This window comes from Myxine glutinosa, chromosome 13 (assembly GCF_964187855.1).
Source record: "Myxine glutinosa chromosome 13, kmMyxGlut1.1, whole genome shotgun sequence".
Taxonomy (NCBI): domain Eukaryota; kingdom Metazoa; phylum Chordata; class Myxini; order Myxiniformes; family Myxinidae; genus Myxine; species Myxine glutinosa.
In genome coordinates this window covers 77,915,241-77,931,126 of record NC_136273.1, presented here as the reverse complement: position 1 = coordinate 77,931,126, position 15,886 = coordinate 77,915,241, and the positions used below count along the sequence as shown (strand labels likewise).

Genomic DNA, 15,886 nt, shown 5'->3' with positions numbered 1-15,886 from the left:
ACCCTGTTTTGCGGAGGGATTGGTGAAGGTATTCGGGAGAACACCTTGACCAATAACCCTGATCAATCCCACCTCGCAAAGGAGCGTTACAGGTACCAGGAACGGAGACGGCCAGCTTAACAAGATGAGGGGATTAAACCCACCTCGGTAAGGGGAGTGCCGTCGTCCGATTCCGTAACAATGTATATATATACTGTATATATACATGTCAATATTACGAGATTAATGAAAGATCACTGATTTCTCAAGGTATTCCCTTGATGGATGTACACTCTTCTTCCATCGATGTGATAGTGCGTTGATTCCAAAAGCTAAATGGGAAAAGTAAACAGGCCAACACAAAGTCTGCTATATAAAATGAAATTAGTCTGATCATTATCGGTATGTCGTGCTGAAAAAGAGCAAAATTTATGACATTGTGGTGTCGGAGCAAGCTGTATTCTCCACGCATAGGTGCAAATGGCTCAACAGTTTGAGTCTATCTGAAGTCACATTTGTGTGTCAAATGAAACTCGAATAACAACGAAGGCAGGGAGTGGACGCAGTAGGCCACAAAAAACTTCCAAGGACAGCAAGCTCGAATTGGGAAAATGCCACAGAGAGTTTTATATTGCAATTAAAACAACAACAATAACATTTGGGAGGAAATTAGAATTTATTGAGAAGAAACGAGTCGTACAGAATAAGTAATGGAGAAGATAGAAAACTCAGTCATGTTTCATTTGAGTTACCAAACCATTAAACAAACATCGTCATCTCATTATAAGAATTTCTCATTTTAACAAATTTAATTCGAACAAATGGCACTTTGAGTAGACAATCTGGTTTTAATGAAAGCATTTCAAACTGACTTAATAAGCAGTGAAAATATAATATATATATAGCATGAAATATTATATTGTATGTAGTATATACATACAGTGCCTATAGAAAGTCTACATCCCCTTTCAGAATTTTCACCTTTTGTTGCCAGATAGCCTGGAATTAAAATGCATCAAATCAGACTTTTTCCACCTTTATTTACACATCGTAACCCTACAACTTCCAAGTGAAAAACAAATTCTACAATTCTCAGAAAATTAATTAAAAATACAAAACTAGGATATCTTTGTTGGACAAGTGTCCACACCCCTGAGTTAATACTTGGTGAAAGCACCTTTGACAGCAATTACAGCTGAGAGTCTGTTGGGAAAGGTCTCTACAAACTTTGCACACCTTGATTGGGCAATATTTACCCATTCTTCTGTACAAAACTGTTCAATCGCAGTCAAGTTGCGTGGGGAGTGTTGACAAAAAGCAATCTTAAAGTCATGTCACAGATATTTGATTATATTCAGGTCGCGGCTCTGACTGGGCCACTCAAGGACATTTATCTTTTTGTTCCTTAGCCACTCCAGTGTACCTTTGGCTGTGTGATTCGGGTCGTTGTCATGCTGAAAGGAGAACTTCTGTCCCATTTTCCGCTTTCTTGCAGAGGGCAGCAGGTTTTCCTCTTGGATGTTTCTGTATTTTGCTCCATCCTTCTAGCCTGACAAGTAAGCCTGGTGTTGGCTTAGCGGTTAGGGTGCCGGCTTGGGATCCTAGGATCCTGGGTTCGAATCCCGGTTGATCGCTGAATTAACACCAGGGGGGTTGACTCAGCCTGTCATCCTTCTGAGGTCGGCAAATTGAGTACCAGTTCACTGGTAATTTCCCTGTGTGTTGCAAGAGGTGATGAACAGGGTTGGTGGCAGGAAGGGCATCTGGCCATAAAACATTGCTTCACAAAGGGACCATGGTGCCCGATAAAGGCCAACCCCTGCTCTGCGGGGAAAAAATGGCCTCTAAAGGTGGTTTCTTCTTCTATCTTGCTATCTTGACAAGTCCCTGCTGATGTCCCTGTTGATGAGAAACATCCCCATAACATGATGCTGCCACCACCATGCTTCACGGTTGGGATTGTGTTCTTTGGGTGATGTGCTGTGTTGGGCTTGCACCAAACGTAATGTCAAAAAGTATATCTTGGTTTTGTCAGACCACAAAACTTTTCTGCCACATGGCTTCAGAATCTCCAGAGTGGTGTTTTGTACACCCTAATGGGACTAAAGGTTGGCTTTTTGAGTAATAGCTTCTTTCTTTTACAGGCCAGACTTGTGGAGTGCTTGGGATATTGTCACATGCACACAGTGACCAGTCTTTGCCATAAAGACATGTAGCTCTTTTAAAGTTGTCATTGGCCTCTTGGTGGCCTCTCTGATCAGTCTCCTCCTTGCTTGCATATCCAGTTTGGAGGGACGGCCTGATCTAGGCAGGGTCTTGGTTGTACCATACACCTTCCACTTATGAATGATTGTCTTGACTGTGCTCCAAGGGATATGCAAGGGCTTTGAAATATTTTTATACCCATCCCCTGATGGGTGCCTTTCCACAACTTTATCCTGGAGGTTTTTTGAAAGCTGTTTTGGGCTAAGAAACCTAGGCTAAGAGTCTTTGCTGTGAAATATACTACCCAGGCAGAGGAAACCTACAGGAACAGATGATTTTATTCAGAAATAATCAGAATCTTACTATAATTCACCAAATGTCCGTCTGTCTGTCTGTCTGTTCCCAGGTACCGCAAAAACGGCTGAACCGATCGCAACGAAATTTTGGGTGGGTAATCCTGGGACCCCCTGGAGTAAAATAGGCTACATTGTTTTTCCAATTTTTCGAATTTTCCAATTTTTCCAAACACGATGGAATAATATTTACCGATATGAACAGTGATGTGGCTTTTATTGAAATTCTACAAATACTGTTTAGATTTTGATGATTTTGCGTGTGATATGATTTAACGGATGTTTATTTGAATCGTTTAAAATAAAAAAAGCCTTCAATTTCTGATATTTTGCCTTTTCATTTGGTCCTCCCAATTGAAGCCCTGCCCATAGGGCGGGTACCGTTGCTAGTCACTGTAATTTAACACAGGTGGAGGCCAATTAACATGGTGTGTGGTTTTGAAGGTTTTTGATTACACCTGAGCTAATTTACAATTGCTATTATAAGGGGGGGGGGGGGGGGGGTGGAAAATTATCCAACCAAGATATCCCAGTTTTGTATTTTTAATTGACTTTCTGAAATTTGTATAATTCGTTTTCAACTTGAAAGTTGTGAGTTACGATATGTAAGCAAAGGTGGAAAAAGTCTGATTTAATGCATTTTGATTCCAGGCTGTAGGGAAACAAAAGGTGAAAATTTTAAAAGGGTATGTAGACTTTATATCGGCACTGTCAATGTATGTGTCTATATATATATATATATATATATATATATACACATGGACAGTTGCGATCAGTTCATGGTGAGAATAATTGGTTGGTTGTAGTGGTAGTTAGTATAGTAGTTGTTTATGTGTGAGTGTGTGTGTATATATACACATCCTGGCCTCTTGGTGGCCTCTTGGTATATATACACACACACACTCACACATGCACATAAACAACTACTACTAACTACCACTACAACCAACCAATTATTCTCACCATGCAAGGCCAGCCGAGGAACGTTGTTGGCCCAAGTCTTTCACAAACTGTCTGGCCAGGCCTGGCATAATTAGAATGAAGGTGACAGCATTTGTATTTGTTCAGAGTGCCGGTGATAACTCATCTACTCTTTGCGAAGAACACCATCGGATCTTGAACATCCACCAACTAATACTTGGACACGGGACACCCACTCTAATGACCATCCAAGGGAACTCAGCCTGCATGCGAAACACCAGGATGACAGTTTATAGCTGGGTCGAGAAAACATGCCAGACAACTCAGAGGCGAGTGTGCATAACTCTCGGCATATTACATATGTAGTTATTTATTTTGACAATCTGTCCAGCTTTTGCAAGTTTAAGGAATATACAGTGGCCTGAAAAAGTACTCACCCCTACCAATAATGCCACAATTAAATTAATTACAAATTATGTAGAAACAATTTTTCCAAATTAACTTTTTTATTCATAACTGAAGAGTTCAAACTAAACACTATTATATTCTTAGGAAGTTACATGTCAGGCATACCTGAAAACAAGACCGGAAGTCTAACAGCGGCATAGCTGGGCTTGTAAAATATTATAAACCACAAACACATATGATTAGCTTTTTAAACAGTTGTTAATGCTGATTATAACATTAAACAAAGAAATTTGGAGGAATCCCGACATCCGTGAGGGAACTGAGCAAAGATCTACTGTAATCTATATACCCCACAAGGGTTGCGTAAATAACATGACCCTTCCTGCCACTAAAGTGGCGTTTTTCGTAGCGGCCTTTTGAAACCCACCAATTAAGGTTTTGTTTTGAAAACTACCAATGGAACCCACTTTTACTGCTGTTTAACACGAAGCTGAAAGGGAGCAAGCCCGGGTTGTGCTCATTTACCAAGCATCTAGCTAGCGCTTGCCAAGCCAGCCGTTCCTTAACAGTTTTGAATGGAGTGCTTGCTCGAATACTTAAACCACTTGGCGATCTCTCCACAAGAAACTTGGTAAATGAACAAACACCCAATGTTCTTGAGACCCGACCATAGATCGACTGTAATCTATATACCCCAAAGGGGACTGACCCTTCCTGCCGCTCCCGTAGTGAGCCGGTGGACTAGTAAATTAAAATGCCGTCGATAGAGTTCGCCGTCGTAATGACATCATAGACGTAATGACCTAGCGTGATGGACGGACACAAAACTGCCGCTACTTTAACATATAGAAGATGATATCTTTTAATTTCAAGTAACTTTGCAGTCACTAAGAAGGGATTAGTGTTACGATTGCATTTACTGTAATATTAACGTTACGTTATCATGAAAATGATATTACTTTAAAAAACTGAGGCTAATTCCTTATTTCCGCACTATTAGTACCGTACACCGCTCATCATTGATTCATGAGTCATACTTCATGAGTCTTTGTCTTCAATCTAGAAACTTTGCAATAACGACAAAGGGATTGCAGTGTTACGATTATATTTACTATATCTATATAATAATAGCGTAAGGACTCGACTTTGTTATACCTTTTACGCCGCACCCAGTGACCCGATGCCCACGGCATTAATGGATTTACGATCTACGAACCGCGCTCTTTGTTTATCACGTACAGCCATACTCGAAAAATCTGAATTAGCCGACGTTGGGGCCTAAAAGCATCCGATTAACTGCCGATACGACGCCATCGTATTGGCGTCTGCTGGGTGAAGGCGAAGCAAGCCGTCCGCTGATTGGACAGTTGAAGGCGACAGCAAGCCGTCCACTGAGTGGACAATCCTGAGCATGCATTTGTGCCGGTGTCGTCGATCGCGGTGTACACTAACCTCTCATCAGGTGGGTTTACCATAATTTCTTCCAACCGCGCTCTTTGTTTATCACGTACAGCCATACTCGAAAAATCTGAATTAGTCAACTTTGGGGCCCAAAAGCATCCGATTAACTGCCGATACGACGCCATTGTATTGGTGTCTGCTGCGTGAAGGCGAAGCAAGCCGTCCGCTGATTGGACAGGCGAAGGCGAAAGCAAGCCGTCCACTGAGTGGACAATCCAGAGCATGCATTTGTGCCGGTGTCGTCGATCACGGTGTACGCTAACCTCATCAGGTGGGTTTACCATAATTTCTACGTATACGCAAACATATACGCACTCTTCATTCTCATCTTTCTTCCTAACTCTTACTCGGACAAGCAAATCCCCTATGCCATCCATAATGGTACACTCTATCCATACACCACATCCTCCCTTCCGTGGATGTTCCACGGGTTTCGGCTAGTTATTAGTATTAATGCTATTATTATTATTATTATTACAAAAACAACACTACTGTAGTAAGAAACCTGGACTAATTTATCCAAAGCGGCCTGAAGGTGAGGTATGAAGGCCTGAAGCCTGAGGCATATACATACTGTGTCGTTGGAAGATCCGTAACGTCTATGCTTTTGATATTTGATTGTCATTTTAACAATCAGTTTGCTTGTGTTTCACACCGAATGAAAAATGTAGAGGTAGAGCATGGCGATTGTGATATAGGACAGGTTCGACGATATGTTCGGCCTGAACGACATTGGAATCAAAATGGCGGAGTGTGGAGTCAGCCGTTGTACGTAGTAATGACATCAGACGTAATCACATCACCCTGCCATGTGACCAGATCCTCAGCTCTGATTGGTATATGTTTGAGGGTACATACTACATACATACATACGGACAAACATACACAGTTTTGGACTGCTTTGCCCTATGGGCTACGCTGTAAAAACATGTACAAATCAAAATTCACTGGTTTAAAAAGTATTCAGCCCCTAAGGCCATTGCTTGGTGGAAGAACATTTTGCAGCAATTAATGCTTCGGGTATTTTTGGGTAGGTTTAGGTCTCTACCAGCTTTGAGCAGAGAGATGATGAAATCTTTACCCATTCTTCAGTGAAAATTGCTATAGTTCTGCCAAGTTTGATGGGGATCGTCGATGGACTGCAATCTTCAAGTCTCGCCTTAAATGTTCAATTGGGTTCAAGTCGGGACTTTGACTGGGCCACTCAAGAACATTTATTTTCTTGTCATTCGGCTTGTCATTCTAAGAAGTCAAGGTTGTTTTGTGCTTTGAGTTACTATAACATAATTTTTAGAAGTGAACTTACTCTGTGTATGCATGTTGCCTGTATGTAGAGATCGCAAATTTCTCACAATCTGTTCATTCTCGTATCACGACTTGTAGTTTTCGTTTCGAATGCCGTGATACAATTTGTTGTTTTGCGTATTAATGTTGGATTTTAATATGAATGGCCTCTGACTTAAAGATCGAAAACTGCTGGGACAATTTTCCTCAAATTTTGCACAAGTCCTTGGGATACCCATGGGCAGGTCATGGGAGCAAAATAGATTTGGCCTCATGATGATGTGGAGTCTCCTTGGGCAATGATGGCATTGCCTTTGCATTGCTGGTACACACGGGTAAGTGTGTGGTATAGACGGGGTCGCCACTCCTCTCCGTCAAACCAGTTGTCTGGTACTCAATTTGCCGACCTCGGAAGGATGACAGGCTGAGTCAACCCCACCGATGACAGGCTTGGCCTCATACCTCTTCAAGAACATGGAGAAACACCTAGGCGAGGGTATATACAAATATTTGTGTAGCTTCGCTGGTAACTTTTTTTTAAATTATCACGTATTATAACAGTAATTTAATTTACTCTGCAGGCACTTTGACTTTGTATCCCTGGTTAGTGCTAACTGTTTCTGCTCCTTGGTCACGGCTGCTGTTCATCTGAATACTTGCCTGATTGCCTGACTTGTGAAAGTCACCTCTTTCCCTCACAACTGGAGTCTCTTGAGCTCTTTGTACCTGCTTACTCTTTTGATGTGCTTCCTGTCTCTGCTCAGCATGCCTATGTGTGTTTTTGTTGGCAGAGTAACTTGACAATATGAGCAGATAAACCCATCAAATTTAGTACAAACTAGAACGCCACTCAGTAGAGCACATACTCCGCTGCTGAGCCCTATCTTCCAATGGTAAAAAAATCCTTCAAAAAATTCCTGGATCCGGAATAATATCCTGAGCTTCACCAAAAACTAATCAATTCTTCCTCATCCCAAGGGCAATCATCCCACCAACTTTCATCCAAATCCGTTCAGAACTTTTCCAGATATCTTGTTCACGAACACACGAACACACACACACACACACACGGACACGATCGAATGCATTACTCCCTGGCGGGAGTAACTAGACCTCCATATTGTACACACAGATGAGATTAATGTAATACTCACATGCCTCCCTAGTGCCACGGCACAAGTAATAATAATCTATCTATTCCCTTACAAACAACTTTGACACATGAGGAGGCCAATCAAAGCTTGTACCACAATTGCGAACTTGTGGTTGTTTGTCCATGCTCTATCCTTTAAATGCTGAGCATCAAGCAACAAAGCAGCACATGTCATTTTAAAAGTCCTTGATATGACTCGAACAGGTTTCAAACTGCCACCTTCCAATACTTGGAGCAGACGCTCGAACCATTAACCGAAACTGAGTAAATATAGTCTTCTATGAAATTCCATTTCATGTTTCTCCTTGTGAGCTTAGAGCTGAACTCACCTGAGACATTCACAATATGAAGCCAAATTTGGCCAAATTTTGTGCCAAATTTGGCGATTCTCCCTGCACTCGTTGTGCCCTTATTATTACTAACAAGCAGACAAACCCACAGATGGGATGATCTATGGCCTCTGGCCGTGGCCTGAGTAACAAGAAGAAAAATACATAAAATGTCCGCCGCCACCATGGTTTTAGTAATTTTTCTGTATGGAGTTTCTGTATGGCTGTCAGTCGGCCATTTTGGTCGGATGACAAAACAAAATTTTCTGAATATGTATACTCATATTTTGTCGTTGTGTCAAGTTTGAAGAAAATCGGTCCATGCATGTCCGAAAAAATGGATTGAGAAACATTTAGCGGATTTTATCAAATCCCCAAGTGGACCCAATTGCACGTGAACAATATGATGAAATGCAGTTCAACGGTCATTGAACAGGCCGAAACCGCACGTGTCAAGGACAACTCGACTTGGGTTTGGAGTGAGAAATTGATCATGGATCTGAAAAACATCACAAAGCCATAATATTCCTCAATGATTCAGGATTCAGCCTCCTGTGTGATTTATGTGATTACGTTACATTTTTATGAGCATTATTTTCTGAACCAAATAAAACTTTCCATGTCGCATGCCATTATATAGTTCTGCTGTTAAAAGTTTTCTCTTAGGTGTGACACACTATCTCCTTCATCAAACATAGTTACACAAACTACTTCACATTCTATTCACATTGTTCATTTGTTGCGGACACATATGAATTTTGTTCGTGGTAAATCTAAATACGCATCACCAGACAATTTCGTATATTCCGGCTATGACAACGCGAGATGACAAATACATGATGAGAAATCCGTGACCCCTGACCCCCACATACATTTTGAACGAATGTCAAAGAAAAGGGTATTTTCTTGGCTGTCGTTTTGAATGGCAGAAGAATAAAAAAAGGTCGATATCCATAGAAAAAAAATAAAGTTTTTAATTAAAAAAAAAACCGCAATACATTGATTGCACTCTTGTCAAGATGAATAGCGAAAAAAAGGATTCTGTAAAATAACAAGATTAATCAGAATCGTTTTCAACATTCCTTTATTCAATTATCTTGAGAATTAATAGCAAAGACTATGATGATGCACCATTTGATTGAAGGTCCAAAATGTTTCGTTTTCTCCCAAAAAAAGTACAAGCGCAGTAATAAAAACGAGTTGAAGTACCATACCTGCACTTTGTGGGACAAGGATTTCCCAATCGTATTGAATTATTTCTTTGTCAGAGCTTGCATGTATGAAATAGTTCTGTGAACATGCATCTGTTGAGCATACCTCGTGGGTTGGAGTTCAGGCCCGAGAGAGTCATTTATTTGTGAAGATAGAAGCAGATAATCAGCAATGGATGACCGGAGGTGGAGCACCGAGGCAGGCAGAGTAAGCACCCTCCCCCAGCTTGTCCAAAACATCAATACAGCTGAGTGTAGGGTGTTTACATTGCCTGTTCCACGGATCAGGACTCACATGGACCACAACCGAGCGAAGCCTTCAAGTGGGCCACAATGGGTTCCAATAGCATTCGTCGATTCATCCCCAGTTATAATAATGAAAGGCAACAAATAACGACAAAGGATTCGAGAATTTATCGTCGAAAACCTAAAAATCCAGACAAAGCAAAATGTCGCTACTTGTAAGGCGGAGATTTTACGGTGGGTTGGGATTATGGATAACTGTAATCAGCCGACAAGGGGAATGCAAACACATGCCGATAGTAAACGTCCACAATGCAATCGGTTCATCGTGGCCGTCAATAGTGGACTTTGCATCCACAAAATGCTGGTCCGAATAGAACGAGCTTCACCATTATGTATTCTTTATGCACAAGTTACTAAATTTTGCAACATTGTGAATGTTTCTCCACCAATCAATTGAATGGAAATTGGTGCCTAGGTATCAAAATGTGTGCCTCTTACATTTCAAATGCACGTGCACTCAAGTTCTAGCAAGATTCTCGTGTTATCTGGGTAATTCGGCATTCCAGGAACTGCTACCGACCGCGCATGAGTGTCAAGCCAGGTGTCTTGTTAACCTTAAAATCGTAAAAGCTTCTCCCCTACCTCTCACAAAGAGTAGGCCATTGCATGGTGGTGCCCCGTTCATTTACAAGAAGACTGCTTTTGGTATTTGAAGTGTTTCCAAGAAGAACACGTCATCTCAAGCAAACCCAGAAGGCCACATGAGCTGTTCTGCGATACATTCGACAACGGAAGTCGGTAGAACAAAACGTAGCCTTTCAAAGTCAAAAAACGTTCATGAAAAACTGACAACATGGAAACTTCAAGCAAACACAAACTAAAACATTCGTTTCAAAAGCACCCTGGAAAGATAGGCAACAAGGCCTTTTGGTTTCTGACATTGGCTACTGATGGATTCAACTTGTTTTTAGCCACGGCCGTGGCGGACAAATGCAGCCGAAGCACTTAGGGCCGTAGCGATTCTACCACCACCGGATTTAATGGACCATTTGGCAGCTGTGGTTGGAAGGGAATTTTTAGAATAGGTGGGGTCAAAGTAAATTTTCAGCTCCGTGCAAGCTTCCCAAGTATTTGCGCACATACCCTAGCGATCCTTTTTACCGCTTACTTAGGCCTGTTTTTTAAAGCCATGTGATTAGAGGGTACAAAAGAGGTTAATAGTTGCAAGTAATCATACGGTTGAGGTACTGGTACCTTCGGTATGAAGGAAGATTATACTACATAAATGTTGTATAAATGGTCCAAGCTCGACTTCTTGTCAAGTACTACTTTGGCTTAGGGATACCATATTATGTACAACTAGCAGAAGCCCGTGGTAAAAATATCACATCAAAAAAGAAAAGAAGGAGCCTTTCATTCTTGTACTGGTTGAAAGAGCTCAAAAATGGGAGGTTATGTATTTCTTAACAGGGAAAAAAAAAATTCAGGAGTGATTAAGGCAGCGGTCTGTTGCCTATACACTGCCCATGTACAATTCTTTGTCTGAAATGAATGCAATTTTCCTGGAGGTTTGGATTAATTTGAAATAGCTTTTATTTAAATAAATAAAAAATTCTCCCCGAGGAGCGTTTCCGTATTTCAGGATGGGACAGACAGACAGACAGACAGACAGCATTAGCCGATTATACATACGTAGATATATAGATTGGAAATAATACTTCATTTGCACCACTCTGAATGAACATGGCTACTTGCCGTTGTGGATATGGAAATGTCTGATTGGTTTGCATTTGCAAGAGTAAGTTTACTCTCTGTTTATTAAATATCCCAGTGAGAAATAATTTACATTTAAACCGCCTTCCTCCGACATCCCCCAATTAATAAACAAAACAGCCCTTGGTAATGACAGACCAACATTGGATCCCAGGGATTGAAAGAATCTGCTGTACACATTTATGACTCTTCTTCACCTAAAATTTACATCTTTATAGAGGTGACGGTGCTCCCTGTTGTGAAGACTTCCAGTGCATTTCCCATTTCAACTGAGATGTTGCATTATCCACATTTTTGTGCCGCCCGCGTGTACCGTCACTGGCGCTCATCTCCGACGATGGTTTCCGTGGCAGGAGATCATACTGTGATCGGGTCACGGTGTTCAACTTATGGTTGTCCCCTGTTCGTGCTGCTGCTTTCATGTGACGGTTTCCTTTTGCCTTTGTGAATAACCTTCAATTTTAAGGGCAAATCCATGTCACAGACTTCATATTTGTTTGCCAAGGTGACATTACATCACTGCATTAAATTCCTTTATTTTATTTTATCTTGTCTTCTATCATTCCTTGTTTCATCTCCTCTATTGATACAGGCCTACTTCTTCAGCATAACGGTTTTAACTCAGCAAATCCTATCGTCAGTGGTACAGGAAGTCTCGTGTGCACGTCACGCACCACAGGCCTGACAGGAAGGCCTAGGCCTAGGCATACATAGGCTCACCACTAAGCTGTCTAGCCTGAGTTTTAGTCCCAGCCCAGCTCCAAGCTGCCATCCCGGTGAATCACAGGCAGGGCGATTCATCAAGGTTTGTGTCATTCTTCGGATGGACGTTAAACCGGGTGTCCCCCTTTACCTGAATTAGTTGGCGGACATTATATAAAGACCCAAATGTGACCTTCGCAAAGAGTAAGTGAGTTATGGCCAACATCCTGATCAACTTACAAAAAATTCCTGCCCCAACCTACAGGAGGCACAGCTGGGCTCCTTCGCTACAGCCATGTGCTGCTTGCAAAATAGTGGGGCGGCTTAGCCCAAATATTCAAAGGAATTGTGCATTTTGTGAAACAAGCACCAAATTTGGCACAAATGTACATTAATATGTCGCGAACATTTTCAGATATTGGGCCACTTGAAATTCCGTAATTTTTTTTTTCAAATTTTTTCAAATTTCGTAATTTCAAATTTTTCGGGTGACACCGTCACAATTTCGGTCTTCGAGGCCGGCCGATAGGCAAAGTGTGACCGGAAGGGACGAGGTTCTCCTGACCACGTGGCCCTCGATCTGGGAAGCGAGAGGCGTTCCATTAGTGGACGCGCCCCTCACGCCCGACTTTTGGGCGGCCCCGGCAGGCCGTTTGTTTTGACGTTCCGTGACAGGCCCCGCACCCCCACCTCCGGGCCGACCGGAAGCTTGTGCTGAGTACATCATACCTGAACAACTCAGTGAGGCAGAACACAGCAGTGCACACCAGGGTGACCCCTTCAGTGCATAAACCAATTAACCTGTCCACTGCAGGGCATATAGAAATGAAGTTATTTTCTGCATATAATAATAATATAAGGTCAGTTCTATATAACAATTTCTGTTATCACCACTACCACTACAACTACCACTACTACAAGCTTTGTCTGGAATTTTGTGGACTAACAGACAAACAGACATACAGACAAGCTGGGATCAAAACATTACCTCCTTCCACCATTGAGTGTAGAGGTAAACATCATGGAAATTATATCATGCCCTAGATTTAATTCATGCTTACCCGTGTATTTGCTTCACTGGTTCACAAGGTCTTTTGCATACATGTAATTCAGACTCTCGTCTTCATTGCTGACCACACAATGTTCGCAACATATTAATGTACATTTGTGCCAAATTTGGTGCTTGTATCACAAAATGCACAACAGGTTTGCTATGCTGCTACACTAAAAGAGGAAGTCGCACACCACTGTTTTTATTTGAATGGATGTCCGTTTTAATGCGAGCTGTTGCTTCATCCTTGAGTAGATGTCAAAAGTATTTCTGGAATTAGTTTTGCAAATAACAACTTAGACTATTTGTGTAAGTTGAACGGAATAGCAATTTAAAAGTGCAACATTCATGGGAATTCAAAATGTTTTTACATGGATGTTACCACATAACTAGTTGTCACATTTATATAGGACAGCTCTTCCTACAGATCCCATGTTTTGCCTTGAAATTTCATCAAGACTGCACAGGTTGTGCATATAAAGTCGAAACAAAATCATTAAGATGTCCTGATGAAATGTAGAGCAAGATGAAACAAGATTATCCTGCCTGGAGAAGTGGGGCAAGGTTCCCCCCGTCTCTCCTCCAATCCTGGATAGGCTCCTAGTCCTGGCTGTATGTTCAGTATTCTAAATGTCTGGACCAGAGATATAGCAGGAAATTTAACAAAGATCAAATATTCACGAGACTGAACAAAATGACAAAGGCTTAGGATGTAGTTGTACCGAGGACTTGGGCTGGGGGTAGTGGAGGAGGATGTTTCCCTACATGACTCTACCGACATGCTTCTTGTTTTACTGGTAGTCCAGTCGGTGTCCTCCATCAGGATGGCACACTTGCCTCTGAGCTGTAATACACTGGGTTCGATTCCCATCTCCACGATAAACTCTCAGATGGGTGCTTCGTAGGCAGGGAGTTGCCAAACAAAGTGCTTCGTCCCTCGGATGAACGATAAAAGCTGGTTGTTCTGTTGGCGAGCATTAGTTGGCTGATGTAAAATATGCCATGGCTTCCTCTGTAAAGAGTATGGAATTTATCACGAGCTCCCTAAACAAATTACTGCCCTAACTACCGCTGGGAGGACAAGGGCAAACCACCCAGTGTAATCCTTGCCGTGTGGCTGTTTTGGCAGCACTGAACTGGCCTTCGTGCAGATGTGTATATATATATATATATGTGTGTATATATATAAACAGATGTACACTCCTGCATAATCAGATGCACATGGCTGCCGAAGCAGTTTCTTTGGTATTGGGCACAATCCTGGTCGGGTCGCCACTCCTACGCAGGATACTCGATGGCTTTTATCCCAAGGAAGCTGGTACTCATTTTTCCGACCTCGGAAGGATGACAGGCCGAGTCAACCCCACCTGATGTTAATTCAATGACCAACAGGGATTTGAACTCAAGACCCTCAAATCCCAAGCCAGTACCCTAACGGTCAAGCCAACACCAGGCTATACAGTCACGTGAAAAAGTAAGTACACCCCATGTAAAGTTTTCACTTTTTCAACATATTTCAACGTACAGCTATTTGATCTTCATTTCAACAATATTGATAGATAAAGGTGATATAATATAACAAATATCATGAAATATTTACATTTTGTAGTGCATTGTATAATTTAAATAAACATAAATGCAAATTTCGCATGTGGAAAAAGTAAGTACACCCTTGGCTCTAATCGGTGGTATTTCCCCCTTTGGCAGAAACAACCTCAAGTAGGCGTTTCTTATAACTGTCTACCAGTCTCTGACATCGACTGGGAGAAATTTTTGCCCACTCCCCCATGCAGAATTCTTTCAGCTGTGCGATGTTTGAGGGGTTTCTTGCATACACAGCTCGTTTCAAATCCCCCCACAACATCTCGATGGGATTTAGATCCGGGCTTTGACTTGGCCATTCTAGAACCCTCCATTTCTTTCTTTTCAGCCATTCCTTGGTGGATTTACTGGTATGTTTAGGGTCATTGTCATGTTGCAAGGTCCACCTTCGGTTGAGCTTCAACTTTCCGACAGATGGCCTCACATTATCCACAAGCACCCTCTGGTACAATGAAGAATTCATAGTGGATTATATGATGGTGAGCTGCCCAGGCCCTGATGCAGCAAAGCTGCCCTAAACCATAATATTTCCACCACCATGCTTTACAGTTGGTGTCAGGTTCTTGTGGTCAAATGCTGTCTTTGGTTTTCGCCAAACATGTCTTCTGGTACTGTGGCCAAATAGCTCTACCTTTGACTCATCTGACCAGAGCACATTGTTCCAGAAGTGCTGGTCTTTGCCGAAGTGTTCATTGGCAAACTTTAGTCTTGCCCTGATGTTCTTTCTGGACAGCAAAGGTTTCCTCCTGGCACACCTCCCATGTAGATCAAATTTGTGCAGCCTCTTTCTAATGGTAGACTCGTGCACTTTGACATCAACAGTGGCAAGAGCTACCTGTACGTCCCGTGATGACATTCTGGGGTTCTTCGAGACTTCTTTCAGCATCTTGCGGTCTGCTCTCGGGCTGAACTTGCTGGGGCGGCCTGGCCTGAACAAGTTGGCAGTTGTTTGGAATCTTCTCCACTTGTAGATGATGTTCCGGACAGTCGAATGATTGATTTCAAATTGTTTGGAGATCTTTTTAAATCCCTTCCCAGACTTGCAGGCATCTACAACCTTCTTTCTGAAGGCCTCAGAGAGCTCTTTTGATCTAGGCATGGTGACGCTGCACACTTCAACAACAAAGAGCAAACCAAACTAAATGTCTGAGGTTTAAATAAAACAGGTTCCTCCAAGATCCTCTCTAACGATGTTCTAATCATTTGCA

The 15,886-nt window shown here is 42.0% G+C and overlaps 1 long non-coding RNA gene across 4 annotated transcripts in view; it reads right to left on the bottom strand.

Annotated features, from left to right (window-relative positions):
- Positions 1–636: 636 nt before the first annotated feature.
- The window catches only part of LOC137439040 (uncharacterized), a 63,616-nt gene continuing 48,366 nt past the window's right edge, over positions 637–15,886 (bottom strand). For 3 of the 4 annotated variants that reach the window (XR_013621246.1, XR_013621245.1, XR_013621244.1), the window contains exons 2-3: positions 10,193–10,321; positions 637–3,721 (exon numbers count right to left, since the gene is read on the bottom strand). This is a non-coding gene — a long non-coding RNA (uncharacterized LOC137439040). The remainder of the gene's footprint in view (positions 3,722–10,192; positions 10,322–15,886) is intronic. The other variant, XR_010986845.2, reaches the window with a different exon arrangement.